Source organism: Numida meleagris, chromosome 8 (assembly GCF_002078875.1).
Source record: "Numida meleagris isolate 19003 breed g44 Domestic line chromosome 8, NumMel1.0, whole genome shotgun sequence".
Lineage (NCBI taxonomy): Eukaryota > Metazoa > Chordata > Aves > Galliformes > Numididae > Numida > Numida meleagris.
Genome location: NC_034416.1, coordinates 12,734,543 through 12,747,779, shown reverse-complemented (window position 1 = coordinate 12,747,779; position 13,237 = coordinate 12,734,543). Strand labels below are relative to the sequence as shown.

General features: G+C 41.9%; 1 long non-coding RNA gene across 1 annotated transcript; it reads left to right on the top strand.

The window, feature by feature from the left end:
• On the top strand, positions 1,961-10,807 carry LOC110403381. Its single transcript, XR_002441633.1, has 4 exons — positions 1,961-2,131; positions 2,309-2,391; positions 4,723-4,786; positions 10,556-10,807. It is a non-coding gene; the product is annotated as an uncharacterized LOC110403381 (long non-coding RNA).

Genomic DNA, 13,237 nt, shown 5'->3' with positions numbered 1-13,237 from the left:
AGATAAGAGATCATAGAATCACAGAACAGTTAAAGCCCGCCCAGCTCCAACCCGTGCCACAGGCCAGTTGTCCCCACCAGATCAGCCTGCCTGGGGCCTCATCCAGGCTGGCCTTGAGCACCTCCTGAGATGGGGCATGCACAGATATTTAGGTACATTTGACTCAATTTGTGTAAAGCTACCTTCTCTTTTATTGCCTGTCTCAAAAGCAGGAATACAAATGCATTGGAGCAGGAGTAATTGAATTTGGAAGCATTTGAGGATGCTAATTGCCTTCAGCCTCTTTCTATGGTTTGCCTGTATTTTGACAGGACTCCCTATAATATATGGAAACTGTTCTTTTGTAATGAAAAACAATTGGAATTTTTAAAGGCTTTTTTAGTGATACATCTTTTGGGGGTTGTGTTTTGTTGGAATTGGCAGAGGAAATGCTCAGCAGATGTGTCACTTGGCTTCTGTGTTCTGAAGTTTCCTGAGGCAGAATGTCAGGGATGGAGGCTATAGGCTCAGGGCAGTGAGAAGATACCATTTAGGTTTGATCCAGTAGCTAATTCTTAAGTTAACTCATGAGAGCTATATAAATGCTAATGGTCCTGTGACACCAGAAAATGCTGTTTGGGAAAGGCTGGCACCTGTCTGCTCAGCAGTGTTCAACTATTGACCTTGATAGGAGAAGGGGAAATGGTTTCAAACTAAAAGAGGGGAGATTTAGACTGGATATAAGGAAGTTTTTTAGAATAATGGTGGTGAGGCACTGGCACAGGTTGCCCGGAGAGGTGGTGGTGCCCCATCCCGGGAGACACTCCAGGTCAGGCTGGATGGGGCTCTGAGCACCTGATGGAGCTGTGGGTGTCCCTGCTCATTGTGGGGGGGTTGGAGGGATGGCCTTTAAGGGTCCCTTCCAACTCAAATGATTCTATGATTCTATGAATGTTGCCTGCCAGAAATGGTCCTTTTTTGACTGTTCTGCTGTGAGCTGGGTGTCGGCAGGAGGAGCCTGCTGCAGGGAAACACTGCCACAGGGAGAGGGGCAGGTTGCCTCTCATATCAGCAGCCAAGAGAGAAGAGCATGATCCAGCTGATGGGGCACAGGAAGGGAAGCGGCTAAAGGTGTTCGGAGAGTTAAATCATAGCAGCCGCTTTTGTTTTCCCTCTTCTGAATTCCGACACCTACACAATTCTCTGACTTTTAAAAACAATGTTGGAGTTCCCGACATTGAACTCTGCAAACAAGTGTGTTCTCAATTAAGTGAAGAACTTCTGCCCCCCCTCGCTTGATATGAGTGCTTGGCTCAGATGTGCTGGCCTCTAGAGGAATCACACGAGCACATTTTTCAGAAGGTTTCCCCCTCCCAAAATCCCATTGAATGGCTGTTTCTTATAAACCAATGGAGATAATTTCATGGCTTTTCCCTTTTATGGCCACCCACCTCTTCTTCCCAGCTAGCTTTGATAGAAAAAGACAAATCCTTTCCCATTCACATCAAAAGCGGGAGGGTCGCTCTGTGTCACCTACCCCGGGATTTTAACTGAAGTTATTTGGAAAAAAAGCTGGAAAGAGCAGCTTGGTTTTAACTCAGCCGCAGTGTGTGTCACCGAGAGTTTTTGGGGTCACTGACAGATCAGTTTCATAGACCAAACAGATAAATAGGCACAAATTATTCTTTATTACTATTGTTTATAATTTGTTCATGCCGTAAGTGTGCTGAGTGCGCTACAGAGGATACTGGCCCTTCCCCAGGGAACATGTGTCTAAGTTAGACATATGTTTTGTATATTTTCTATGTGTATTCAAGCACCTCCAGTGCTGGATATGCACTTTTAAAAACAAATTTAAAGTAATAACAATAACATGCTGAGTAATAACAATAACATGCTGAGCGATAACAACAGGCATGGGGGTGAGAGGAGGACGAGGGTTACAAAAATAAAGATCATGTGAATTGTTTTCTTTATGTCACACACAAGGCTTGGGATTTCTCTGTTTTTCTTTGAATGCTTTTGTCATTCCATTCTCTTTGGCAGGAAGAGATGACAGACTTCAGAGACTGAGGAATTGCTGCTGGAGTACTGGAGCAATGAGGCAGAAGGAAGGGGCTGGCCCCTGCTTGTACCTGCAGCCCCAGGGCTGGTAAGGAGAAGCATTGCTGCCCACTAAGGGGCTGACTTAAGAAGGGAGAAAAAGAAAAGCTGTCACAACTAACAGAATTTCTACCACCTCTGGTTTATGAGGTTGTCCCTAGTACAAGGCTTAGCACTGATTTTCTTAGATTAAATCTTGAAAGACCTTTCTTAATATTCATTCCAGCTGTCCATAATGATGATGGGAGTTTGTGAAGTCAAGAGCAAAAACGGAGTGAAATTCCCAGGACTCAGCACTTGGTGAATGAGGTCTGTGGTTAGTTTAGTGCTCATTCTCGTGTTATCTGTGTTTACCTGGTTCCGCATATACCCAGGGCCTTTCACTTGAACTAGTCAGTGAACTCGTCAGTGCCTGGAGCAGTTACTGTCTGTGGTGGGTGTACATGATGTTTTTGGAGCCCCTAAAAACTACTTGAGCTTCCTGCTCCGAATTGTTTGATTTTTTATTAGATCTGAGCCTGAGCATCCTTTATGGTGCATCATATTGGAACCTCCCTGTTCTTATTGTTTGCTCATTTATTTATTGGAAACTTGCTGAAGGGAAAGCGCAGTAGGCGTGCTGTGATGTGGGGGCTTCAGATGGTTACACAGCAAATTCTTCAATTATTACACAGCAAACAGACTTCTAAAACAAATTCAGCAATGAACTTCAATTTGGTGCATGGCAAAGAAGTTGACTTGTAAGAGTTGCTCCACGTTTGAGGCAGTGTTTCTGAAAACAGAGGTCATAGAATCAGGATCATTTGAGTTGGATGGGACCATTCGAGGTCAACTAGTCCAACTCCCCAGCAATGGACAGGGACATCTAACAGCTGACAGTGCCTGAAAACATCCTGTTCTAGGGTGAACCCAAGGATTTGTAGTCTCTTTCACACTGTGTACTGCGTATGGTGTCAAGAGGCTCTTAAATACTGCCTGCAGACTGGGAATATTCTGGGGAGCATCAGTATGGCACAAGCAGTTTCACACCACCCTCCTTCCTGCCAGTGGCAGTGGGGAAGGCCTGACACAAGCACTTGCTTGTGATTGCATTTCCATGTGCCCTGGCTGCCGGAGCAGCTCTGGGATGGTTCTCTTTGGGAGAACCTGAAGTTAGCTGGACTCGGCAGGACTCATTGCCCTTTGTTTCATTTCAAGAAGCGGGGTGTAAATGTACTGCCCTTTTCAACCCTGAATCAGTTGTAATGAACAGTTTGATTAAGAAGAATACGTTCCCCTTGGTGTTGTCAGTGCACCTTACAGCAGCCCTGCAACAAGGCTTCCATTAGCATGAGTACCCTTTCGCCTGTGCTTCACATCCTGCGTGCCCTCCTACTCCAGCATAGCTCCACCGCTGTTTCCAGTGCCAAGCTCTGTGCCTGCCAGGAGATGTGGTCTATCCACGCTTTTTGTTTCCAGTTAAGCCTTTTTCTTTCCTGGTATGCATTTAAAGAATGCTGTGGCCTGTAGAGATAGAACAGATTTTGCATTTTTTCCACTGTGTGAGTAAGTTAGTTGTTCATAAAGCCAATTCCTTTTATCAGATGCTGTTTGTAAAAATATTTGTTACACATGCTGGAATTAGTTTTTCAGCAGTTATTTACTTCATATGGGGACTACAATAGGCCAGGTTTCATCAGATAACTTCTGCAGCTTATTAGATGTGAATTTACTAGCTGTGAACAGTTGAATAATATGAAGCTCACAGAAGAAACAAGCTGCACCATCACAGGATACCGATCTTTCTAAATTAGCCCTGGCCAAAGTTTGTATTTCACAATCCACTAAATAGCTTTCTTATGGATCGCAGGATGAACGTATACCGAGTGAGGCAACTCAGTTATAATACCTTCAGTGTAAGGTGAACACTTCCTAACAGATCATGACATTATCAAAATGCTATTTGAAATTAGCTCCATATGCTGTAGCAATGCTGTAAGATTTCACCCAGAATTTCATTTTCAAATGTTTTTCATTCAAGTTCACCGAGGGCAAATTGGAAACACTTGGGTATATCCCACTTACGGATCTGTTAAGACCCACTTAATTTTAACATGTGGATGTGTGGAGAGAGAGGGGAAGGAGAGGAGAAGTGTAGGATGCGGTGAGCAGCAATCATTCTATCTCCCAATGTCTTTGGAGGAGCTGAGCAGTGTGTATTTGCTAATGATCGCACAAATGTAGCTGTGCAATCCACGCTCTCGAGTCCATGACTTTTTGTGAAAGATGAGATTTTTGTTTGCAGTGGGTGCGGGTCAGCCTTTGGCTGCTGCCCAGCTGCAGCAGGGGTTAAGCGAAGGAGTGCAGGCTCTGGCACGTGCAGGAGCTAGTTGGCAGAGACCACCAGAGAAGAGCCAGCCTTGAAACGTGCTGGCTCTGTGCTGCTGCTGGCAGGGCTCCTGGCTGGGCTAAGCCTGCCTTCCAAAGTGGGGTTCTGCCCAGGAGGGCTTGGGAGCGGGTGGGGAATCGCTGGCTTACCCTTGTTAGGCTCTGCAAGACGGCAGGGTGGTGGTGGGGTTTGGGGTGATTGCTGGGTAATCAACGCATTGCAGATTGTAATTCCTAATTCTGAATTCTAATATATTTCTTCTCTTCACAAAGGGCCTGTGTGGAGAAGGTGTTGCTATGAGGAATTCATGTTTCTTACTTCAGCAGCGTGAGCTGGGTAAGGGCTCCAATTCCTTCAGCAGCCACTGGCTGTGGGAGAGGGGCATGTCTATAAGCACTTTATCACATGGCATTTGGGCTAATGGCATTGCTTCTCTGAACATCTTGTGTTGCTATTAGGAACATACAAAACTGGGAGTTAGGAGCTATACTACTGTCTTTTTGGCTGTTTGTTCAAGATGTTAAAAATACTTTGTGAGCTGTGATATTTAATTAAAACTAGCGTATCATTTCAAATAATGTTTGAAGGGAAAAAAATGCACTTTTAGTGTTAGTTCAGTTATGCATTTACATATACCTGTAATTATTAAATTATTTGCAGATACAGTAAGTATTATTGGTACTCTTCTGGTCCTATTAACTACACTATCAATGGTTCTGATAGTAGTTTTGTATGTTACCTGATTTCTCTAAAATTCTGTTTTTTTCATCACATTATTTCATGCTACTTTTCAATGCTAGACAAGATATCATTTTCCTAAGGGAGAAATGTAGAAGCTGTTTTAGGGAAGCACCAGGAAGTGCTATGCAACAGCTATTGCAGTTCCAACAGCACATCAACTGGCAGAAACAAGAATGTCAAGGGAGCTGACTGCATAGCTTATCCATGTCCATAAGGATATGGTTTTCATTTTGAAAACGCTATCCATCTGAAATCCCAAATTCTCATACCCACAGCATGAGTGTTTCTGAGTTTTGCATCAGAGCCTGGAGTTAAACACACGTGTGCACCTTTACATCTGGTGCTTTTATGAATCATTTTGAGGAACTGTTACTAAGCAGCAGCAGCTATAGCGGGGCTCCATTTTACAAAGAGGAAGGGCTGTGTTACTCATTTTGTTTCCAAAAAATTCATTTGTTTTGCATTCCCAGAAGGTACTTTTATTCTCCCAGAAAGGTCAAGCAGAAACATTGATGTAAGTCCTGTTTATGGCGATTTTGTTAGATTTCCAGCAATTGCAATGGAACATATTTATAACAAGTATGTTTCTCTCTAGGGTGATACCATTAGTCAAAATATGCTTTCTCATATTTCCACTACATAAACACAAATACCTTTCAAGATTCAAACTTACTGGTCTTGAGGATTCCCACAGCCACATCTCATTAGTGGTTCAGAAGGCCACACTAGCCATGGTTTCAATTTGGGATGAAAAGGTTCTGTTAGGAGAAATAAGTTCAACTGCACTAGAAGGTTGAAAAACAGGATAATATTCCATGTGTGGGCTGTTGTCCCGAACCAAACAGCAACCCTGAGAAGTCTGATACTTGAAGTGTACAACTCGTGATCCAACGTGCTAAGGATCCAGCCAGGTTCGTGTTTGCTGCTTCGGTCTCAGTTATGATATTCTGCCCCTTCCATCTCACAACCTTATGCTCAGTGCACGAGTTAACGTATCTGTCGTCCTTGATGCAGCGTGGCCACTGACTCTGTACATGGTTTTCTAGAAGTGTTCCTAAATATGCTGGCATCCTAGCAAACTGGAAAGAAGCAAGCTTCCCACTGATATCACTGGAACTGACTCGACAAATAAAACTCAATCTGCATTACTGGGAAAGCCACAAACCAGAACTTGTAATTAACACAGCCATGGTGATAAATGAGTTCTGTATTCCCACTTGCATTTCATTCCTTCATTCACAAGACTTCTGTTGAAATAATGTGACAGTGCTAATCTAGAGAGTGTCCAGATAGAAGCAAATACCAATTTAGATGAAATGAAATTTTAGATCTCCATGAAATAATCAACTGAGTATGAGCTAATTATTGAAAGGAAAGCAACAGGCTCCTAGCCTCATGTGAAGTCTCTGATGAGTTTCTCTACAGTATGTTTCAGCTGTCTTCTTTCACGTTCATCTCAGTATGAATAGGGCTTGGTAGAGACACAAAAACTGTTTCTATAAGAGTTTCAGAAATAGGACACCCTGAACGCTACTTTTAAATGAATCTCATTGATATGCATGGCAAAACAAGTGAATTAAAGTTGGAAGTATAAAAATGAGTTTTCTTCCTGCTGCCACAGTTGAAGTGCAGCTGTTTGAAATGCAGACCCCCTTCTTGGGGTCTATCAGCAAATTCATTAACTATTTCTTGGCAGCGGTACTGCTAACTGATCTTCATGTCCTAGGACCTAAGTGAGTTGAAACACCATTTCAGGATGAAGTTCCAAGGAATAACATTAAGGGCGTTGTTATGTATCACTATGTTAAAAACACTAACTACAGTTTAGCAGGAAAAAAACTGGCAAAATACTGCCTACTTCAGTCTGCCAATATTTATAAGTACTCCTGGGGCTCATCGGCATTACAAGAGAAGAATGAATCTAGTGGTTATATTATGTTCCGAAAATTTTGGGCCAAAACTTGTTTTTCACACAGCATTTCAAGAAAATTATTTTGTTTTTCCCACAGATTATAATGGACAATTGACAATAAATTGTATTTTTCTCAGGGTCGTCAGCTATAATTCACGACACTCATTCCATCCTTAGCAGACAGAATCTGGACTAGCTGGAGCTTGTATAAAGCAAGAGAAAACTGGCTGGGACTGCCAAAGGCAGGCTTAAGCACTACACTTGTTTTTTGTACACTGAAGACTAAAGGTGACAATCGTAGGTCCTCTTTTTATATGAAATAGGTTTATTTGGAGATCAATGACAGGGTGAACAGATCATTCAGTGCTGATGTCTCTGGGTGACTACCACCGGAAAATGATTCCCTGTGTGTATTGCAGTTACACTGTAGTGTACTCTCACTGCCGAGGTGGTTGAACATTGTGAAAGAAAAACAGAAGGGAATGACTTTTGAAAAAAGATTAAAGGATTAAATTATTATAACTTGGATAAATGACAATTAAGGATGAAAAAGCCCTCTAGAAGTAACTGAAGCTCTGGAGAGGGAGTAGGGCTATTCAGCATTTTCTGTGGGGCTGCAGGTAGGAAACTGAGAAAAGGACTTGAGGGTAAAATCAGGAATTTGGTCCCATGTACAAACTAATTCTAGGGTGCTAAAATCTAAGGTGCTTAATTCTAAGACGTTTGTTATCTTCTGTGTGTCTGCAATGTGTATATGTGTCTGTGTGTATATGCAGCTCATAGATGGGATAACAGAGGAAAAAAAATGTGGGAATGAATGTTCATCAACTGTACCATGTTTTAGGAGTTATAATGGATGTATTAGTAGATTCCTGTGGATTTAATATATTTTCTGAGTTAAGAGTTATATATTACTTGTAATATGAAAGCACCACGAAATTGTTCCTAGGACCATCTAAACTCCTGTATACCTTGGATTTGTAGTTTTAGAGAGGCAAGCATTTAAGTAGACCCTTTTTCTAAAAAATAAACAATTCCAGTGTCCTGGCAAGAGCTACATAGCTGATAACGAATATCAGACTTCTCAGGGTATTATGGAATCAATCCTAGCAATCCAATGTAATTAATTCTGTCTTCAAAGAGATTGCCAGACTGACACAGGTTCTGAAGTTGGAAAGAAATATCAGATGCAAATGAGACTGGAGCATCCCCCCCACAGGTGGGTGGGCATCAGTGGAGAAAAGAGTAGGAAAACACACCAAGTCAGTAATTATGGTACTGGTTTTTACAAAATACCTAAAAATGAAGCTCATTTTTCTTACAAAGCCTCTCTTGGCAGGTTGTGGAGGAGGTAGCAGTATGTTTGAGAGGTTTCTACAGCACTGGCATTTATCATGTGCTTGAATGCAGTGGAAGATGTGAGGCAGTTAGCTAGGGAAGTATGTACACTACTGCTTAAGAGAACTCTGTCTTAGGAAGAGCAAAACCTGATAAATCTGCCCGGCTCAGAAGGTTCAGGTTGTGTTTTTCTTTCATGGGTTGAATACCAGTGTGCTGCCGGGGTCACACCAGATCAGTTCTGTGCTATATCTAAGGGTTTATCAGTAAGAAACCATTAAAAAAAAAAAAAAAAAAAAAAGGAAGTGCATTAGGACAAGATTACACAAATAGAAAAGATAATATTGAATAAATAGAAAAAAAAGTTTACATTTTCCATGTGACTGGTTCAGTAGGCAAGAGAATATTGATTTGAATGTTGAAAATGCCTCCCTTTCAGTTAATAATAGACTGACTGCTCCTTGAAGTGATTAGCCAGTGATCATTAATTTGTGCTCATCAGCCTTGAAATCCTAGTTGTTGGGTTTCTGTTATCTTGATCTATCTTCAATGCTTTTCTTCAAGCATTGGCTGGTAGAGTGTTCCTGATGATCTGCCACTGCACTAGGCTTTCATCAAGAGAGCGCAGATATCCCCAGACTGAAGTGATTTCTGTTCTGTAAGGCCCATGAATAGGGTATTCAAGTCTATACCTTCAGTACAAACTAAAAGCATACTTGTGCTATTCTCCCTATTTCCTTGAGATTTGTCCTTTTTAACTGCCTCGGGGATAAAAGCAGTAATTTGAAATTTGCATCCATATTATCTATTGCCTTCCCCATCCATATGCACTGTCTCCAAGAGCCCAGGGCGAAGATGCCATTATGCTCAGTCACCAACAAACCAGGTGCATTCGAGAGATCCAACAGAATGTTAATAAAAGGTCTGATGAAGAAGAAAAAATAAACAAACCTGCTATTGTGCCTCTAAGAATTGCTGCTACCAGGAAATTAAAACATTACACGTGGCATATGCTGCCTGCCTGAGCCTATGCTCAGCACTGCTGTTCAAGTCTGAAGTCACGTCTGCCATGTCCAAAGATCTGCAAAAAACCAATTTGCAAAACCTGATTTTACAAAAATGCCATTCTCTTCTGTGGATATCTGAGAATATGCACCTGATGAACCCTTATGGTTTCAAACAAAGCTCCAAGAAATGGCCTAATTGCCTATAACTCATTCTTAAAAGGTGGCATTGACCTAAGTTAAAAAGACTCAATTTTGCTGAAGCTTCACCATATCAGAGGACTCAAAATTCCACAATATGCTTTTTTAAAAGATAAGGAAATAATTAATTGACTACAAGTGGGTCTGTCTGCTTTCAAAGTTCGGTAGTGATAGGGAAAATAGACAATAGAGTTTGACTGAAAAATGCATAGATTAAAAAATACAAATATCACAGAATTATAATTATTTTACAAGCCAGAATCTGGTATCCTGCTCCTGTACTTGCATAAGAACTACATCAACATAAAGGATCGGAGATCAAAGCCACCATATTTCTGTTGTTCCCATTTCTGTTGGAATGTCCAAGGACAGTATCAGGCTCCATATATGTTCTTCTCTGAGTGCACTGTGAGGAAGGGCACCCTCTGCAAGAGAAGTTGTCCACCCCCTGAGATAGTTAGATTAGTGGACTTAGCTACTGCCAGCTAACATAGTAAGGCAGTGTCCAGTAGTAAATGTCTGCGATAAAAGTACGGGGTTCACTTGATAATTGCAGGGGAGGAAGAGGGTCAGGGAAGAGGTCTGCTGTTGATATACAGAATGAAATTTGGGTTTGCCCTTAAAAGGCGCGGAATGATATCTATCACCTGTACAATTAAAGGGATGCTACTTAGGGTGTAAAATAAAGAAGTCAGAAAATATGAATTGTCACATTTATAGCATTTAATGTGTTTTTTTTTTAACCTAAAACTGTAGCATGAATGTGTTTCTTCAGATTTCTAATCTCTCCTGATTATCTGGAGAAAGCAGTTGTGGGGAAAATATTTAGCATAGTCGGGCGAGGCGGTAAATGTGACAAAACACGATGATGATGTTTCATCCCAGTGACCTATCTTGTGTCCCCACCAGCGCTGACGCCCACAGGTCCATCTCCTGACCCTGCGGACAAGCCCCGGGTGGACGGCGTGCAGGTCGGCATTGTGTGGACTCCAGCTCCCTCTAATGGTAAACGCTCTACAGAGTTCCTGTAGAGTTACAAGCAAGATGACTGCGTTTCCAAGAACAGCAAAAATTTTGCTGGAAATGGACACTTTTTTACTTGATGATAATTAAAAGCTTTTTAATGTTTGAAACAGCTTTGCTTGCAATCTGGGCTGACAGACCCTGTTAATACTCCATATACTCTGCCCATATTTCCACATGAAGTTATGATTAAATGCTGAAGGGGGATGGGATAAATGAGAAACGTAAGAGAGTAGGATGCTGGTAGTGCAGAGAGCAATGGCACAATGTGAAGGCAAGACACGTGCTGTACCAGACAAAGGAAGCTGGGAAACCTCTGGCAGGGAAAGTCAATCCACTTTGGTTATAGTAGTAACGGTAGGATAGTTGTCATAGACTCATAGAATGATTTGAGTTGGAAGGGACCTATAAAGGTCACCTGGTCCAACCTCCCTGCAATGAGCAGGGACACCTACAGCTCCATCAGGTGCTCAGAGCTTGATGCAGCCTGACCTTGGGTTGGGTGTCTCCAGGGATGGGCACCCACCACCTATCTGGGCAACCTGTGCCAGTGCCTCACCACCATTATTAAAAAAAAAAAAAGAAAAACAACAACAAAAAACTGCCCCAGAGGTGTACAGAGAGGTCTTCAGCTGGATTGTAAGACCACAGCTCTGTTACCTTCAGCAGAACTTTGCTGATTTACATCGAGCAAGCACTTTCTGGCAGTTTCCCTAATTTCCATAATTAACGGAAAGATCGTACCATAAGCTCTATCTTATTATGTGCGTTAATGTACGATAGGACCATTGTATGCGTCCTATCTCCTTTACTCCTGTAAAATTCAGGAATCACAGTACAGGTCTGTAAATTCCTGCCAAAAGTAACAAACAATAGTTTTTCCCGGGATTTCCAGGAAATGAGAGGGTGTTAATGTGTAAATGTGCCATCTTATGACACATAGTGGAGAGTTCTTACTGAATATGGCAAAAATGCAGCTTTCTGATAGGTTACTGCCACTCAGTCCTCGCTATGGTTTCACCATCTCCTACTGATTAACTGGAAAAATGGGAAAGAGAAGGGAATGTTTTTATAAAATGTGACTCTCTGAGAAGTCACCAGTAAAAATAACAGGATCCCTTTTGAAGTCTGGAGATGCTCAGTTGCATGTAATTTTTCTTTTAAAAGGTATTCCCTAATCCTGACTTTTTGGCCCATAGTCCTTTGAACTTCCTGAGACAGCAGGCAGCAGGCAGACGGAGCAGCTGAGTTCTGGCCTGTCTGAGACGAACCAGGAAGGCTACCAAGAAACTCCAGCTACAGCAACCCCTGTTGTCTGTACACACTGTGTGAGCTGTGGGTCACGCTGCAGCACTACACACAGCAGTCGGGATGACAGCCAGGATGCTAATTGGTAGTTACAGAGCTCGGTATGGCCTGGCTCGGGACCAACTGTTTGGTGGTGGTTTTTTTCTTCTTTTGTTTTTTGTTTTTAATCAGCTGCTTTATTTCCATTTTTTCTGAAAAATCGCAGTTTAACTGTTCTGCAGGAGCGGGGTGTTGTGTTCTTAATACAAAGGCCAAATCTGATCAGACTGGATTTAACGCTCATTGTAAGAGCTATCTAGGTAACTACAAGTACTATGTGTGATAGTCCAAGAAACAATCAAGGTAGGGGTTGCTGCTGTGTTTTCCTACAGTAACTGATAAAATGGGGCAGCTTTTGGGCCCCCAGGCCTTTTTCAGATCCCCAGGAGAGGTGGCAGTGCAGTGCTCTCAGCTGGCAGCTGGGTTTGTCTTTGGTTCATGGATTATCTCAAATTCTTGGATATCCCTGTCACTGATGAGCAGTGGGTGATATACCTGGATATAAACACGTCTGACAACAAAACCTTCCACTTTTACTTCCCACACACACACCAGGTTGAAAAAGTGAGATCTTCACGAGGCTTGGCTTCTTTCTATTTACAACCGCTTTTTAAGCTATCTTTCCACACACCTTTAGGGCTTACATACATTACAAGCTTACACAAGATTTTGAAGTTAGTAGTGGTGAAAGTCACTCGACTTTTCTGGAGTATTGTTTTGAAACGCCTGCTGCAGTCTGTGCTCAGTTTCACATCCAACACTGGGAATGTAAACTGCACTTTTCAGTCGTGATTTTCTAAAGGGCAAAACAATTAAGGATTTTTTACCATATGTAGTTTTCTTAGAGCTTTTTCTCATAGGAATGGCAGCATTTTGGTGAAATTGGTACATGTGATCCTTTAGAGTTTTCTGCAATAGGCAAATCATAAAAACTGGCATTTGTTTCCTGATTTTATGTTTTCCTGATGTATTCTAGTTTTTTGTTGTTGTTGTTGTTTTTGTTGATTTTTTTTTTAACCAGTGACAAAGCCAGTGCTATTTTAGCTGGTATCAGTCTTATTCTTGTCTGTGAACTGTAGCCCTTTGTAAGGGTATGTTTCCTGGAGCCTGCCGTGGGCAGTGGCACTGCTGAGTCACCACCACACCCTTTCTTTAAGCACCCAGAAAAGTTATGGTTTTCTTTTTTGAGAAAAAGACGGAAGTCATGAGACTTCTTTAAAT